The sequence below is a fragment of the Scyliorhinus torazame genome, chromosome 22 (assembly GCF_047496885.1).
Source record: "Scyliorhinus torazame isolate Kashiwa2021f chromosome 22, sScyTor2.1, whole genome shotgun sequence".
In the NCBI taxonomy this organism is placed as follows: Eukaryota; Metazoa; Chordata; class Chondrichthyes; order Carcharhiniformes; family Scyliorhinidae; genus Scyliorhinus; species Scyliorhinus torazame.
Window position 1 is genome coordinate 68,478,811 of NC_092728.1, and position 16,811 is coordinate 68,495,621.

Genomic DNA, 16,811 nt, shown 5'->3' on the forward strand with positions numbered 1-16,811 from the left:
ATTTGCATCGCAAACTCTCTCCAGGCCCCTGTGTTACTCCAGTCCTCTCAGCTAGGATTCACCCAGACGTGGATTAGTGCAAGTAATTGCAAGCATGGTCCTGATGCAATGGACCCCAGGGTGAGTTTAGGGGGTCAGTGCTTAATGGAGGTGCTCACAAAGCCTATCAGAAAATCCCTCACCACACCAAAGGCGGATAAGTGCTTCCGCACTTAGCTGCTTTTGATGTGGCAAGGGGCTGTCTATCACAGCAAGAGTGTTTATAAACATTATGATGAGCATCAAACAGGGTAGTGGAGATGCATTCAAGCATGAAGGGAAAGCTCAATAAACAACCGACCAAGCAGCTGTCTCTGCAGTAATAAAACTGTCAATCACTGGCTAATGCAATGTCTTGTTGTGTGAAATTGAATAGAAGATTTGCATTTCAGAGGCTGTCAAGGGATTTCAAGCCCTTTGAAGTGTACTGGGCTTTTGAAGAAACCTGGTACACTTGTAAAAGCTGCTGCTTTAAACATCTTTGTCTGAGGCAGCAGCTGTTAGCAAAGGGTAAGTGAAAATGCAGTGAAATTTCAACCTACTACCTGGACTTCTCTTTATCTCTCGGGCATGGGTTTCTGATGGGGGTCTCTGATAGGGTGACTGGGGGATTCTTCATTTGAGGTCTGATGGGTAGTGGGGTCTCTGTTGCGGGTCTGATGTGGAGTTGGGTCGCCTTCATGCGTGCGTGCTTTTGGGGGAGGGTGACCCGTTATTCTCGTAATGATTGGGGGAGGGAACGATGCCCCTACTTGTCAGACAAGGGGGTTCAGGATTTGCTTTGTGGGGGTGGGGGTCAGGTGTGGGTATTGGGCCACCTGCTCAAAATGGCAGCCCTTTATTGGGATTCCAACAAAATCGTACAAGCTCTCCTCCTCACATAAATTTTCATGGACAAGGAGAGGGAATCGCTCCTGGGCACCGCTCCTAGAAGAGACCAAGGCGTTTCTACTCCAGCGGGAGTACTTAGTCTCCAGAATGGAGAGTCCAGACCATTATTTCCTATTTTAGGATGCCATATTAGCTACTTCAATCAATACTTTTATTTTAGTAGTCACAGCTAATTCAGAATTATAATATGTTTATCGGGCATGAATTGGGGTATATAATATTCAAGACAAATGCAACATTTCAAGTCACATTTGAAATCCTTCTGTAATTATCTGTGTTTTATTAAAATGAGGAATGGGAAATGCCATGAGAACCACATTGCATGTCAGATGTGAAGACTAATTTTGCAGTAAATAATCGAAGGCTTTAAGCATATTGTATAACCTTTACATATTTAAAAGTACTCCCACCTCTTACTGCATAAGATTATCGGTGGAGAGTTACAGAGATTGCTCCCTTATTGTTCACATGCTGCTGTAATATTCAAAATATTTATTTTCTTAATATTAAATTGGTGTGAAGTGGGCGTGTTAGCATTATTAGGCCATCAGTGATCAATTAGCAAGGTTTAATTTTAAAAATCTTCACCTCATTATGATTCCAAAACCACCACTATTCATTTCCTCAGATTCCTCCTACGATATCCCACTGGGAATCTGGCAGTGTACTTTCATTGATAAGAGTTTTACCAACACAGATGGTTCAGTAGCATATTAAGATGCTGTCTCGCACTTGTATTTCCACCGATTAACCATCTGTGTGACCACTATAATTCCGCTGCTGGCAAGGCTCTTGTCATTCTACCAACTAAGTGCCAGGTAAACAAAATCTCAAACAGCTAAAACAATCATTTGCAGCATTTCAAATACAAGACGATGGTGAAATGGCTGCAGATCCGGTCCAGGACTGCACACAGTAGACGCAATCAATACTATTGCTTCAAGTGTCGCGATGATTAGTGCTGTCTTTCAAATTCTGTTTGAAATTCATCGTAGTCTGCTTTTGTTATTTATGGGAGGAAATACCTCGTGTTCTTCCCGAATTAACAGCCTGCTAACCAATTGGTGAGAACTAACAGCTTTGAAATGTGTAACTTCTGACTTAAGCCTTGAGGTTTTGGAGAAAAAAAGTTTTTTTTTTGTGAAAAAGGTATTTCATCGCCTCGGTAATTTCTTTCTTACACAAAATGTTCAGACATAGCAATGACCCAGAATTTGCTTGGGAAATAATGGGCACTTGATGGCATTTGTTATTGTTAGGGTTGAGAATTTAAGGACGCGGGGAGTCCATGCAGAGTAAGAATAAAGAACTTTGGTTTATTTACAGTTACGTTATAAATAACGTCTGGTAGATCCTTATTGGGTCTCTTCACGGTCAGTGCCTCATTGGCTGAAATTTTATACCCAGCTGAATGGAGTTCCCCCGCCCCTCAGCGAGGGAGCTCGTACTCCGTGAGTACCGCAGGAAAGATAATCATTCCCATCTCGTAGGTCCAGCACTGAATCCTTGTGGAAGCCATTCTTGGGATCGCCGTGGCTTCGCCGAAGAGACCTACCAATAGCTTGTGATCCGTGATGAGAATGAAATGGCAGCCATAGACGGACTAATGAAATTTTTTCACTCCAAATCTGACCACCAGATCTTTTTCTATCTGAGCGTACTTATGTTCAACCACAGCCAGCGTCCGGGAGGCAAAGGCGACCGACTTTCACGGCCGGTGAGACAGGACTGCCCCAATCCCATATGGCAATGAATCGCATGTGACAAATAATGGCTTTGAAGGATTGAAAGGGCAGCAAGGTAGCACAAGGGCAGCACGGTAGCACAAGTGGCTACCACTGTGGCTTCACAGCGCCAGGGCCCCAGGTTCAATTCCCCGCTGGGACACTGTCTGTGTGGAGTCTGCACGTTCTCCCCGTGTCTGCGTGAGTTTCCTCCGGGTGCAGGCTAGATGGATTGGCCTTGCTAAATTGCCCTTAGTGTCCAAAAAGGTTAGGTGGGGTTATTGGGTTACGGGGATAGGGAGGAAGTGAGGGCTTAAGTGGGTCAGTGCAGACTCGATGAGCCTAATGGCCTCCTTCTGCACTGTATGTTCTATGAAATGCGCAAACACCCCTGAAGAGGATAACCGCCGTTACACTTTTTTAAATGCCTCATCTTGGGCCTTGTTCCATACCCAAGGCTGGTGCTTCCTCAGGAGCAAAGGAAGGGAGGCCAGGCAGTCGCCAAATTCAAAATGAATCTGCCATAATAACTGACCAATCCAAGGAAAGAGCGAAGCTCCTTGGCGTCTTACAGGACAGGGGCCAGTTGGATAGCACGCAATATCTTGCTGACAGGGTGCAGGCCGTCTTGGTCTACCCAATACCACAAGGAGACAACTTCCTTTGTGTGAAACATGCAGGCGGATCCAATATTCAGAAAAGTGCCGCAACACTGCCTCGAGGTTCCAAAAATGTTCCTGGTCCTTGGTCCCCGTGACTAGCATGTCGTCTGAGTAGACCGCAACGCTTGGCAATCCGTGCAGGATGTTCTCCATTACGCAATGAAAGACTGCGCACACCGAGGATACTCCGAATGGCCGTTGGGTGTACTCGTAGAGAGCCTCGTGCAAATTGATCGTGCCGTATTTTCACTGGGACTCATCGAGTTCCAGCTGTCGTCCTTACCTTGTTTGGCCTATATGTGACTCCAGATCCACAGCAATGTGGTTGACTCTTAAATACCCTCAGGGATAGTCAATAAATGCTGGCCCAGCCAGTGACACCCATATCCCATGAACAAATTTTTAAAAAACACAGGGTCCTGCCAAACAGATTAACTGCAGCTCAGCCTCATCTTCAGCCTCTCTGGGTCATCCAGATGTAATATCTGGCCTCTGGGCTGACGCCTGCCTCGACCGGGGTGCCTGGAGTGCTGGTCCTCCTGCTGCCAGTGTCTGCTAACCTAGGGTTACGCTTAGACCAGTGCCCACACGTCGCACCCTGCCACTTTCTCAGAACAAAGAGATCTGCAACGCCTGTTGAAAATTCAGGGAGGTTTCACCCAAATTTTTTTTTTGTGTCTATATTATTTGCCGCAGACCAAATGATCACGCAGCATATCAGATAAAGCAGTTCCATACTCACAAAACTCGGCTATTTTCGTAGCCGCAATATGACTTCGGTGATGCACTCATCAGGTGACCTCTCCGCCGTATTAAAATGTAACCTTTGATCACTGGCTGGGTGTTGCGCTAAAATGTTGCGCCCCAAGTTGGTCAAATAAATGTGTATCTGGCGCCCCTGTGTTCATAGGACTTCTGATCACTCCGAACGTGTGGGTCTTCAATAGTATGATCGTCTGGCGCTCATTCTCTGTGATGTTGTCGGTCCGGAAGAAGGAATGCATCCTTTCTGCATATTGGTTCCAGTCTTCCACACCGGTGTCAAATGCATCCAATCACCCAGACAGAGGCATGGCAAAATAATTGGTTTCAACCTGGGTCCAGGAAATCAGGGTGGTGGGTTAGCCAAGTAGGTCGCAGCGCCGACAGCAAACCAGTTTACTCCTCGTCGCCAATTTAACAAGGACACGGTGAGTCCACACCGAGCAAGAATAAATAACTTTGGTTTATTTATAGTTACGTTACATACAACTCCTGGTAGATCCCTATCGGGTCTCTCCACGGTCGGTGCCTTACTGGCTGACCTTTTGTACATAGCTGAATGGTGCTCCCCTGCCCCTCAGCGAGGGGGCTCGTACTCTGCGCGAACAACAGGGACGATAATCATTCCCACCCCATAAGTCCCGTGCGGGATATGACAAAAAGTAATCAGCAAATTGTGAAAAAGAAAAGATATATGGTGAGTTGTGAATCATAAAAAAAACTCCTGTGTTATTTGTGCCTTCATTAGCTTTGTGAAAAAGAGACCCAGCTGTCAGCCCCCTGCCAGTGTCAAGAAATTGGTAGATATGCGCAGAAAATGCAAATCGTGCTTGCCACAGCAAGTTAAGGGTGCTGTTTCATGGCATAAAAATTAATGGGATTAACGGTGCGGATAGGCAACTCAATCCTCGGCTGCTCAGAAATTAAACAAATGGAACTGTGGACTCTCACTCCAGCAGGTAGTGAATTGTTCGTAGAGGTTTTAAAAAAAAGTTACATCAATGCTTGCATAAGATAACCAAAACTACATTGAAACCTAACAACACTGATGATCATGACATTATTAGAATGAGCCATCTACCAATACCAAGTTTCGTTTACATGAAATATTTCCAATGCACAACGTAGCAAAATGATTATTTTCAAAGGGAAAAGTAACAGTAGGAAAAGACCACACTTACATAGAACATACAGTGCAGAAGGAGGCCATTCAGCCCATCAAGTCTTCACTGAATCACTTAAGCCCTCACTTCCACCCTATCCCCGTAACCCAATAACTCCTCCCAACCTTATTGGTCACTAAGGGCAATTTATCATGGCCAATCCACCTAAGCTGCATGTCTTTGGACTGTGGGAGGAAACTGGAGCACGCGGAGGAAACCCACGCAGACACGGGGAGAACATGCAGACACCACACAGACAGTGACCCAGCGGGGAATCGAACCTGGGACCCTGACGCTGTGAAGCCTCAGTGCTATCCACTTGAGCTATGTGGTAGTCTGTGTAGAGGTATTACGGTACCTAGTAATGCTGGAACACCATTGGTAGATATTGTATGTTTCCCATTGGTCAAGCTGTATGGTAGCTCCGCCCTGCAAGGCGGGGTATAAGAGCCCGTGCCGCCCCAGCAGCCTTCTTTCTGTACCTGAGCTGCTGGGGGAAACATCTAGCTTATTAAAGCCTTCAGTTGGACTACAACCTCACTTTAGTAGTCTTTGATCGTGCATCAATTTAATAAGCTAGATTTAAAAGGATGGAGCTCCGAATCAAGCCGGAGTGTCTGCAACTCAGCCGCTACGCGGCAAACTCAGCGGCAACCTTCAAGCACTGGCTGGCGTGTTTTAACGGATATCTCGGAATGGCCGAAAACACACCCACGGGAGAACAGAAATTGCAAGTCCTGCACTCGAGGGTGAGCCCAGAGATTTATACCCTCATCGAGGACGTGGACGACTTCGTGCAGCAATGGAGCTGCTAAAAGGACATTATATTCGCCTGGTGAACCAGGTCTACGCCCGACATCTGCTAGCGACGAGGCGACAAATCCCTGGGGAAATCGCTGGAAGAATTCTACCGTGCGCTCCTGGTGTTGGGGAGAAACTGCAGCTGCCCGCAAGTTTCAGCGAGCGACCACACAGAACGTTTGATCCAGGACGCTTTCGTTGCAGGTATGCTGTCCTCCCAAATCTGCCAGCGATTGCTGGAGAAAGACACCCTAGGCCTCAAGGAGGCACGGGCCCTTGCCGGCTCCCTGGATGTGGCCTCCCGAAACGCCCGCCCTTACCTCCCCGACCACGCGGCAGCCTCCTGGGCAGCATGGAACCCCCCCCCGCAGCCGACCCCGAGACATCGCCGATCCCCCCACAAGCTTGTGCTGCAAGACGGCCTGGCAACCCCGTGAGGCCCCGCTGCTATTTTTGCGGGCAGGCCAAGCACCCCCGGCAGCGCTGTCCGGCCCGCGCATCCACCTGCAAAGGATGCGGTAAAAAGAGCCACTTCGTGGCGGTATGCCAGTCCCGGGCGGTCGCTGCGGTCTCCGGTGGCGAATGCGGACCGCCACCACAATCCTTTCCACGGTCCCCGTGCGGCCACCGGGCGCCGCCATCTTGCCCCGCGGATGCCACGTGCGATGGATGGGCGCCGCCAATTTGTGCACCCCCAGCCATGTGCGACCAATGGGCGCCGCCATCTTGGATGGACTCACAGGACCCCAGCTCGGCTGACCACACATCGCCCGAAGAGAACATTCAACTGCTGCCGCGATTAGCCTCCGTGACCCTGGACCAATCGCGGCCTCGAACACTCTCAACAGCTACAACAACGATATTAATCAACTGCACGAGACGTCCTGCTTAATCGACTCTGGGAGCACGGCGAGCTTCAGACACCCCGACACGGTAAGGCGCTGTTCTCTCCCCGTCCACCCCGTTAATCAAAAAATCTCCCTGGCCTCCGGTTCCCACTCAGTAGAGATACAGGGGTTTTGTGTAGCAAACCTCACGGTCCAGGGAAGGGAGTTTAAAAATGACCGGCTCTACGTCCTTCCCCACCTCTGTGTGGCCACACTCCTAGGGTTAGACTTCCCGTGCAACCTCCAAAGTCTAACTTTCAAATTCGGCAGCCCTATACCCCTCTCACTGTCTGCAGCCTCGCGACCCTCAAGGTCGATCCACCTTCCCTGTTTGCGAACCTCACCCCGGATTGCAAACCCGACACCACCAGGAGCAGACGGTACAGTGCCCAGGATCGGATCTTTGTTAGGTCAGAGGTCCAACGGCTACTGAGGGAAGGAGTCATTGAAGCTAGCAACAGTCCATGGAGAGCTCAAGTAGTGGTGGTAAAGACCGGGGAGAAGCATAGGATGGTCATCGACTACAGTCAGACCATCAACAGGTTTACGCAGCTGGACGCGTACCCTGTCACCCGCATATCCGACCTGGTTAACAGGATCGCGCATTACACGGTCTTCTCCACGGTGGATCTTAAGTCCGCCTACCGCCAGCTCCCCATCCGCACTAGTGACCGCAAGTACACTCGCTTCGAGGCAGATGGGCGGCTCTACCACTTCTTAAGGGTTCCCTTCGGTGTCACTAACGGGGCATCGGTCTTCCAGCGCGAGATGGACCAAATGGTTGACCGGTACGGTTTACGGGCAACATTCCGGTATCTCGATAATGTCACCATCTGCGGCCACGACCAGCAGGACCACAACACCAACCTCCGAAAATTCCTCCAGACCGCAAAGATCCTTAACCTTACGTATAACAAGGATAAATGCGTGTTTAGCACCGACCGCCTAGCCATCCTCGGCAACGTAGTGCGAAATGGAGTTTTAGGCCCCATGCGCCCCCTTATGGAGTTCCCCTTCCCTCACTGCTCCAAGGCCCTGAAGCGCTGCCTAGGCTTTTTTTCTTAGTATGCCCAGTGGGTCCATGCGGACAAGGTCCATCCCCTGATCCAATCCACAGTTTTTTCCCTGTCGATAGAGGCCCACCAGGCCTTCAGCCACATCAAAGCAGACATTCCAAAGGCCACGATGCACGCCATCGACGAGTCCCTCCCCTTCCAGGTCGAGAGCGACGCGTCCAACGTAGCTCTGGCAGCCACCCTCAACCAAGCGGGCAGACCCGTGGCCTTCTTCTCATGCTTCCGAAATCCACCACTCCTCAGTCGAAAAGGAGGCCCAGGCCATAAGTAGAAGCTGTGCGACATTGGAGGCATTACCTGGCTGGCAGGAGATTCACTCTCCTCAATGACCAACGGTCAGTCGCCTTCATGTTCGATAATGCACAGTGGGGCAAGATAAAAAAATGATAAGATCTTGGGGTGGAGGAACGAACTCTCCGCCTATAACTACGAGATCTTATATCGTCCCGGGAAGCTAAACGAGCCTCCTGATGCCCTGTCCCGCGGCACATCTGCCAACGCACAAGTGGACCGCCTCCGAGCCCTTCACGAGGACCTCTGCCACCCGGGGGTCACTCGCTTCTTCCACTTTATCAAGACCCGCAACCTGCCCTCCTCCATCGAGGAGGTCAGGACAGCCACCAGGAATTGCCAAATCTGCGCGGAGTGCAAACCGCACTTCGACAGGCCAGAGAAAGCGCACCTGATAAAGGCTTCCCGTCCCTTTGAACGCCTCAGTATGGACTTCAAAGGCCCCCTCCACTCCACCAACCGCAACACGTACTTCCTGAACGTGATTGACGAGTACTCCCGGTTTCCATTCGCCATCTGGGGCTGTTTAGCACAGGGCTTAATCGCTGGCATTGAAAGCAGATCAAGGCAGGCCAGCAGCACGGTTCGATTCCCGTATCAGCCTCCCCGAACAGGCGCCGGAATGTGGTGACTAAGAGCCTTTCACAGTAACTTAATTTGAAGCCTACCTGTGACAATAAGCGATTTTCATTTCCCCTGCCCCAACATGACCGCAACCACCATCATCAAGGTCCTCCATAGCATCTTTAAGCTGTTCGGGTTCCCCACTTACATACATAGTGATAGGGGGTCCGCCTTTATGAGCGACGAACTGCGTCAATTCCTGCTCAGCAAGGGCAGGATGACCAGTTACAACCCCCGGGGTAACGGACAGGTAGAGAGGGAGAACAGAACGGTCTGGAAGACCGTCCTACTGGCCCTACGGTCCAGGAATCTCCCAGTCTCCCGCTGGCAGGAAGTCCTCCCGGATGCCCTCCACTCATCCAGTCACTGCTTTGTACGACGACCAACCAAACACCTCACGAACGTCTCCTTGTCTTCCCCAGGAAGTCCTCCTCTGGGACCTCGCTCCCGACCTGGCTGGCAGCTCCCGGACCCATCCTGCTCCGAAAACATGTGCGGGCGCACAAGTCGGACCTGTTGGTCGAGAGGGTCCATCTTCTCCATGCTAACCCCCAGTTCGCCAACATGGTGTACCCCGACGGCCGACAAGATATGGTCTCCCTACGAGACCTGGCGCCCGCCGGATCCCCACGCACACCCCAGCCACCAGTCCCACCCTCCCTCCCACCGGTGCACCTTACAGCCGCCCCCTTCTCAGGAGGATCGGTTCTTCCGCCGGCCCCGTCTAGACCCCCTCCGCCCACCGACGCACCCCGCAGACGCTCCCTTCCCAGGTCAATCGGTTTCCCCACCAGGGGTGTTGAAGCTGCCACAGAGATCGAGGCCACACTCCCGGAGTCACAGACGCCCGAGCCTCCACCGGCGTCACCACCAGAGCTTCGGCGATGACAGAGGACAATCAGGGCCCCCGATCGACTGATTGCTTCATCTTAAAATGTATATAGTTAATTGTGAAATTGTAAATAGTTACGACAATAAGACAAAACGCTGTACGGAGGTATTATGGTACCTCCATAACTATAACTTCTACCACGTAACCATGTTATAATACCAAGCCACCATCCCCGCTGGACTCTTTTTTAACAGGGAGTAACTGTGGTAGTCCTGTGCAGAGGTATTACGGTCCCTAGTAATGCTGGAATACCATTGGTAGATATTGTATGTTTCCCATTGGTCAAGCTATATGGTAGCTCCGCCCTGCAAGGCAGGGTATAAGAGGCCCGTACTGTCCCAGCAACCTTCTTTCTGTACCTGAGCTGCTGGGGGAAACATCTAGCTTATTAAAGTCTTCAGTTGGACTACAACCTCGCTTTAGTAGTCATTGATCGTGCATCATGCTACCACTTACGCTTAGCAATTCGACACTATTTGTTCAGCCTCACTCTTACTGTTAAGAAATTTTCTTCATTTACAGACAGGGTTTTTCTAGAGAGGCTAGCTCCCTTACACATTCAGAGAAATGTGTTAATGCTGCCCAGTCAGGGTTAGTATGTCACATCTGATTCCACTCTGTAATAATCCTGTTCGGGGAGGCTGATACCGGAATCGAAACGTGTTGCTGGCCTGCCTTGATCTGCTTTCAAAGCCAGCGATTTAGCCCTGTGCTAAACAGCCCCTGATGGCGAATGGGAACCGGGAGTACTCGTCAATCACGTTCAGGAAGTACGTGTTGCGGTCGGTGGAGGGGAGGGGGCCTTTGAAGTCCATACTGAAGCGTTCAAAGGGACGGGAAGCCTTTATCAGGTACGTTTTCTCTGGCCTGTAGAAGTGCGGCTTGGACTCCGCGCAGATTTGGCAATTCCTGGTGGCTGTTCTGACCTCCTCGATGGAGTAGGGCAGGCTGCGGGTCTTGATAAACAATGTTGCTAGCATTCCAGTCAACTTAAGACTGCCTCACAAAGCCTACACAGGTGCTTATATGGGTCCCCTCAATGAGTTATCATTGAGAGAGCTCATACTCCAATTGGCCAACCAATAATGCCAATTGGAGGTCATTACACACTCCATGTAATTTGTACAGGTTGGTCAGGAGATTTTCTTTTCCATTTTAAAACTGTTCCTGTTAAGTTTTAATGTCAGGTATTGGTCCAGATTCTGTGGTCAGCTTCGAAGCAATGGCACTCATGTTCACTCTGCCGACAAAACTATGTCACTTGTATGAAATCATCATTAAAAGTAAAATTGTAGGTAATAATCTGTGCTGTGAAAAAAAGGAAGAACGATTTTGATTGTACTTGCCTTTTGGGGGAAAGGAGGTTTTTACACTAAGGCCTAAAACTTTTTTGAAAGAATCTTAATAGGACCCATGAGACTGGGGGCAAGCCACGAGCTTGACATATTAACATTAGTTCATTTTGACCAAAGCGTTTGCTTACTCTTAAACTATAATTAATCAGATCCTTATTAAGCAAGCAACGTATGTGCTGACAAATGAGACATTTGCTGACCTCTACAACCAATATTCATCAGTATTTTGAAATTTTAACAAGGATCTGTCAGACCAATAGGCCAATTAAGGAAGAAAGCACTGTGAAGTTAGTACCAGTCGGGAAACATATCAGTTTTGCAGCAACACTAAAGTGCCAATATAAATCCTGTTTCAGCACTTGGTTTAACCTCAGTGAAGTGAAGTGAAGTGAGACTACCTTGAAAAGGGTGACCCAAATGCAAATTTGTCATACTACAGAGTGTAAATCCAGTGAGATCTTCTATCTCTGGTTTACAAAGTAATGCATGGTCCAGACTAACTGTAAACCACACTAACATTATTTTAAATGTTTTAAGGGGCGGCACGGTATCCCAGTGGTTAGCACTGCTGCATTACGTCGCCGAGGACCCAGGTGCGATCCCGGCCCCAGGTCACTTCCCGTGTGGAGTTCGCACATTCTCCCCATGTCTGCGTGGGTCTCACCCCCACAAATCAAAGATGTGCAGAGTAGGTGGATTGACCACGCTAAATTGCCCCTTAATTGGGAAAAGAAAAGAATTGGGCGCTTGAAATTTTTTTTAAATGTTTTAAGAACTGTAATTATTTACATTTTTAATCTTTGTAAGACAAATCTGCAAATGCACGTGCCTAGGAATGGATAGTGGCTCTCTCCTTAACAATCTGGGCAGGATGAAGCAGCATTAACACGATTCTGCACAGCCGGAACCCAAACTGCAGCTCTCAGCCGCAGGTAACCACAGATCCCAGCATGACAGGACTAACAGAGAGACAGTTGCCGAATCCTTAACCATAATACAGGGCTTCAGCATCTCTGTTACAATATGAACATACACTTCATGTTTTTTTCTCGAGTATTGACACTTGGAGGAAGGAACATCCAGAACACACCCAATTCAGAACACGGCCTTTGGGATATATGGCTTGGGGTTTAATTCCAGCAAAGGTTGTTGAGATAGAAGATGCAAGGCTCTTTATCCTGATGCTTACAGGTTCTATCTTTGAGATAACTTTAAATGGTATTCAACAAAGTTCCTAAAGGCATAGATCCAGTTTAACGCAAATGACACTGAATCATGAATCTCAGAAATTATTCATAAAGGTGGTGTGATAAATGATAACATTTGTAATTCACCTGATGGTGCAGTGAGCATTTCTAGTTACCCTGACAAAGAGAGTGGCTGAAGAATTAAACCATATAGTATGAAATGGAAAGGTATGTCGGCCGGATTGGGGAGGGAGAGCAGTACCCCTACCCTGGATACAAAGAGAACAAAGAACAAAGAGAACAAAGAAAAATTACAGCACAGGAACAGGCCCTTCGGCCCTCCAAGCCTGCGCCGATCCAGATCCTCTATCTAAAACTGTCGCCTATTTTCTGAGGATCTGTATCCTTCTGCTCCCTGCCCATTCATGTATCTGTCTAGATACATCTTAAATGACGTTATCGTGCCCGCCCAAACCACCTCCGCCGGCAATGTATTCCAAGCACCCACCACCCTCTGCGTAAAGAACTTTCCACGCACATCTCCCTTAAAATTTTCCCCTCTCACCTTGAACTCTTGACCCCTAGTAATTGAGCCCCCACTCTGGGAAAAAGCTTTTTGCTATCCACCTTGTCTATACCTCTCATGATTTTGTAGACCCCAATGAGGTCCCCACTCAACCTCCGTCTTTCTAATGAAAATAATCCTAATCTACTCAACCTCTCTTCATAGCTAGCGCCCTCCATACCAGACAACACCCTGGCGAACCTCCTTTGCACCTTCTCCAAAACATCCACATCCTTTTGGTAATGTGGTGACCAGAACTGTACGCAGTATTCCAAATGTGGCCGAACCAAAGTCTTATACAACTGTAACATGACCTGCCAACTCTTGTACTCAATACCCCTTCCGATGAAGGAAAGCATGCCGTATGCCTTCTTGACCACTCTATCGACCTGCGCAGCCACCTTCAGGATACAATGGACCTGAACACTCAGATCTCTCTGTACATCAATTTTCCCCAGGGCTTTTTCATTTACCGTATAGTTCGCTTTTGAAATGCATCACCTCGCATTTGCCCGGATTGAACTCCATCTGCCATTTCTCTGCCCAACTCTCCAATCTATCTATATTCTGTTGTATTCTCTGACAGTCCGCTTCACTATCTGCTACCCCACCAATCTTAGTGTCATCTGCAAACTTGCTAATCAGACCACCGAAATCTTCCTCCAGATCATTTTTGTATATCACAAACCACAGTGGTCCCAGCACAGATCCCTATGGAACACCACTGTCTCCTGTTGCCCAGCCAGTTCTTTATTCATCTAGCTAGTACACCCTGGACCCCATGAGACCTCACTTTCTTCATCAGCCTACCATGGAGAACCTTATCAAATGCCTTACTGAAGTCCATGTATATGACATCTACAGCCCTTCCCTCATCAATCAACTTTGTCACTTCCTCAAAGAATTCTATTAAGTTGGTAAGACATAACCTTCCCTGCACAAAACCATGTTGCCTATCACTGATAAGCCCATTTTCTTCCAAATGGGAATCGATCCTATCCCTCAGTATCTTCTCCAGCAGCTTCCCTACCACTGATGTCAGGCTCACCAGTCTATAATTACCTGGATTATCCCTGCTACCCTTCTTAAACAAGGGGACAACATTTAGCAATTCTCCAGTCCTCCGGTACCTCATCCGTGTTCTAGGATGCTGCAAAGACCCTGATGGCTAATGTCAGAGTGGGTTCCTCTAGTATAAGGGCCATCTCAGCTGAGATAAATTTGGATATTATTGCTTTCCCCTGAACAGAAGTGAGAAATGTAGTTGACATGTTGATCATGGGGCAGGGAAATTAGAGCGCCCCGACCCAAAACCCACTACCTCAGCAGAGATCAGAGATCATGAGATCTCATTGCATCATTCGACTAATCACTGAATGAACTGTTGGGCCATCAAGGAAAACCCTTGCTTTTAATCATCATGGGAAAACTACATTTATGACTGACCTATGGAAATAGCACACACCTGAATCCCAATCAAAACTATTGGCAGAATCTTCTTGAGGCAGCGGCAGTCTTGCCTGTTGGCTGGGAGCTCACGAGAGATCCTGGCTTCCTCTGCTTGGGAATGTCTGATGGACCACAAACCAATCAGCCAGTGGCATGGCCTCCCCTATGGCCCCAGGGGACCCCAGCGGAAACCAATCCTGCCCAGAGAGAGCTGCCAGTCAATCAGAGGCCGACAGGCCTTGCACTCAGCAACACCATTTGAGGCCATGGCTGCTGCAGCAGGAAGAACACCCCCTGGAGTTCCAGGATCACAGAAGGAACAATGTTGTGGTGCAGGGAGGAGGGGGAGGGGGGGAGGGGGGGGGGGGGTCTTGGTGCAGGGGAGGTGAAAGCCGGGAGATGGGGGCATGGGGGCAGGTTGGGCGCAATGGCAGGACAACCTTCTTCCTGATGTCCAGTCCCTCGATGAGTCAATCAGTGACCTTGACCGAGGGGACCGTCCCACCCAAAACCAAAGTGGAAAACTGGCCACCCAGTTTTACCTGTAGCACATGCCATGTGGCAACAGGCCCACCTAATTGTCCACATAGGGCTTCAATTGCTGGTGGGGTGGAAAGGTCAACCACCACCACCACACCCACTGCCCCCTCCTTCGTTCTGGAAGAAATGGGAAGGTGGCTGGGTTTAGGTATGCACCATCCTATCTAAATAAATTCCCTACCTGCCTCCACCATCACTGGGAGCAAAAGATTCTGTTCTATCTGGTTTTTCCAGATTAAGGTAGTCATAGAATTTTTACAGCACAGGAGGCCATTCAGCCCTATTATACGTGTGCTAGCTCTTTGAAAGAACTATCCATTTAATCTCACTCCCCTGCTTTTTGCCCCTGGTCCTGTAAATGCTCCCTTTAGGAATTCTGCTTGATTCCCTTTCGAACGCTACAATCGAATATGCTCCCACCACTCTCTCTGGCAATGCATTCCATAAGATAAAAATCATGTTGCACTAAGTATGCATCTCACATCTGCTGGAGCTTTCAACTTGCCCAACCACAACTGTGGTGCGAATCGTACAGAATTATTTTGTCGTAGTGGCTCAGATTAAAAATCCAATCATTGTGAAAAACCGCTGTGGAGCGATGGAATACAGATTATGTCTCACGTCTTTTGCTGCCCTCAGGAAAACCACAGCGGATACATTGAACTGGTCATTTGATACCATCTGCTTTGCAAGCAGCTTCAGGCCAGAGGTGAGTAGCAACACTGTGAAGCTTCATTCAGATCATATCAACTTGAATGTAGTTTTCTACTGCAAATGGAATTCTGAAGTATTATCACATTATTCAGTATTCCAGCCCAACTGTTCCTGCTATCGTTCTTTCCGAGCAATATCTACTTACTTCGGCTTTTCTGAGGTGTGATATATTATAATAATTATGATCATAACATATAGTTGAAATGGGAGCATTTTTTGTTTAATATAATATAATATAATTAATATATATGCAGCAGTACCATTGTTTATTCAATGTTGTTTCATATTAAAGCGTATTATTTACTAAGTTGTGTAACAACACCAGGTTAAAGTCCAACAGGTTTGTTTCGATGTCACTAGCTTTCGGAGCACTGCTCCTTCCTCAGGTGAATGAAGACGTAGGTTCCAGAAACACATATACAGACAGATTCAAAGATGCCAGACAAAATGTCAATGTGCTGTGCCACAATGGTGCAGAATGATCTTGCCCCTATGATTCTTCACATGCCAACAGCCTCACTATTCATGGCAAGGTATTCAGTGAAAGCAGGTTTCAGTGGAACTCTGAATTTTCCAATATAGCCCCACATAACTGTTTTCAAAGCAACTCTATGGGAAAACTCAGGGACCTGTTTTTTTTGCCTACTTCTCTGAATGATTTATTTTCTTAAATGCTACAATTTAGAACAAGAACCTTTTATTGTTCACCACAGCCTGTGATTAATATTAAATAGATAACTTATAGATTCTCCACAAGTAAAACACCTCTCCTCATATCAAGTGTAAGTAAAATCGCCATAGTCCCAGATGACCATAGGCTGCTTTCCCCTTGGGGAGGAGAACTGACTGGTGGCGATTTAACCTGAGGATAACACACGTCAGGCCCTAGGGGCAAGGTTGAGAAGATAGGGCTTTCATGAATAACCTCAGCTGGTACGGGAATTGAACCCGTGCTGTTGGCCTCACTCTGCATCGCAAGCCAGCTGTCCAGCCAACTGAACTAAACTGACCCCCCTCATAAGAGATAATATTTTGAAGAGTTTCTGAGTATTTTCCATATGTGATATGGATTTTCAAGCAGAATATTAGTTTCTTCACCAGGAAGTATACCTGCTCAATTTAATCGAATCAGAATGATGCTGCATCAGAAGAATAGACTTAGGAGATCCTGGCCAAGGTGATGCGCCAA

At 48.1% G+C, this 16,811-nt stretch overlaps 1 protein-coding gene across 1 annotated transcript in view; it reads right to left on the reverse strand.

Moving 5' to 3' along the window:
* The window catches only part of cacna1ba (calcium channel, voltage-dependent, N type, alpha 1B subunit, a), a 949,382-nt gene that overhangs the window by 753,983 nt on the left and 178,588 nt on the right, over positions 1-16,811 (reverse strand). The window lies entirely within an intron of this gene.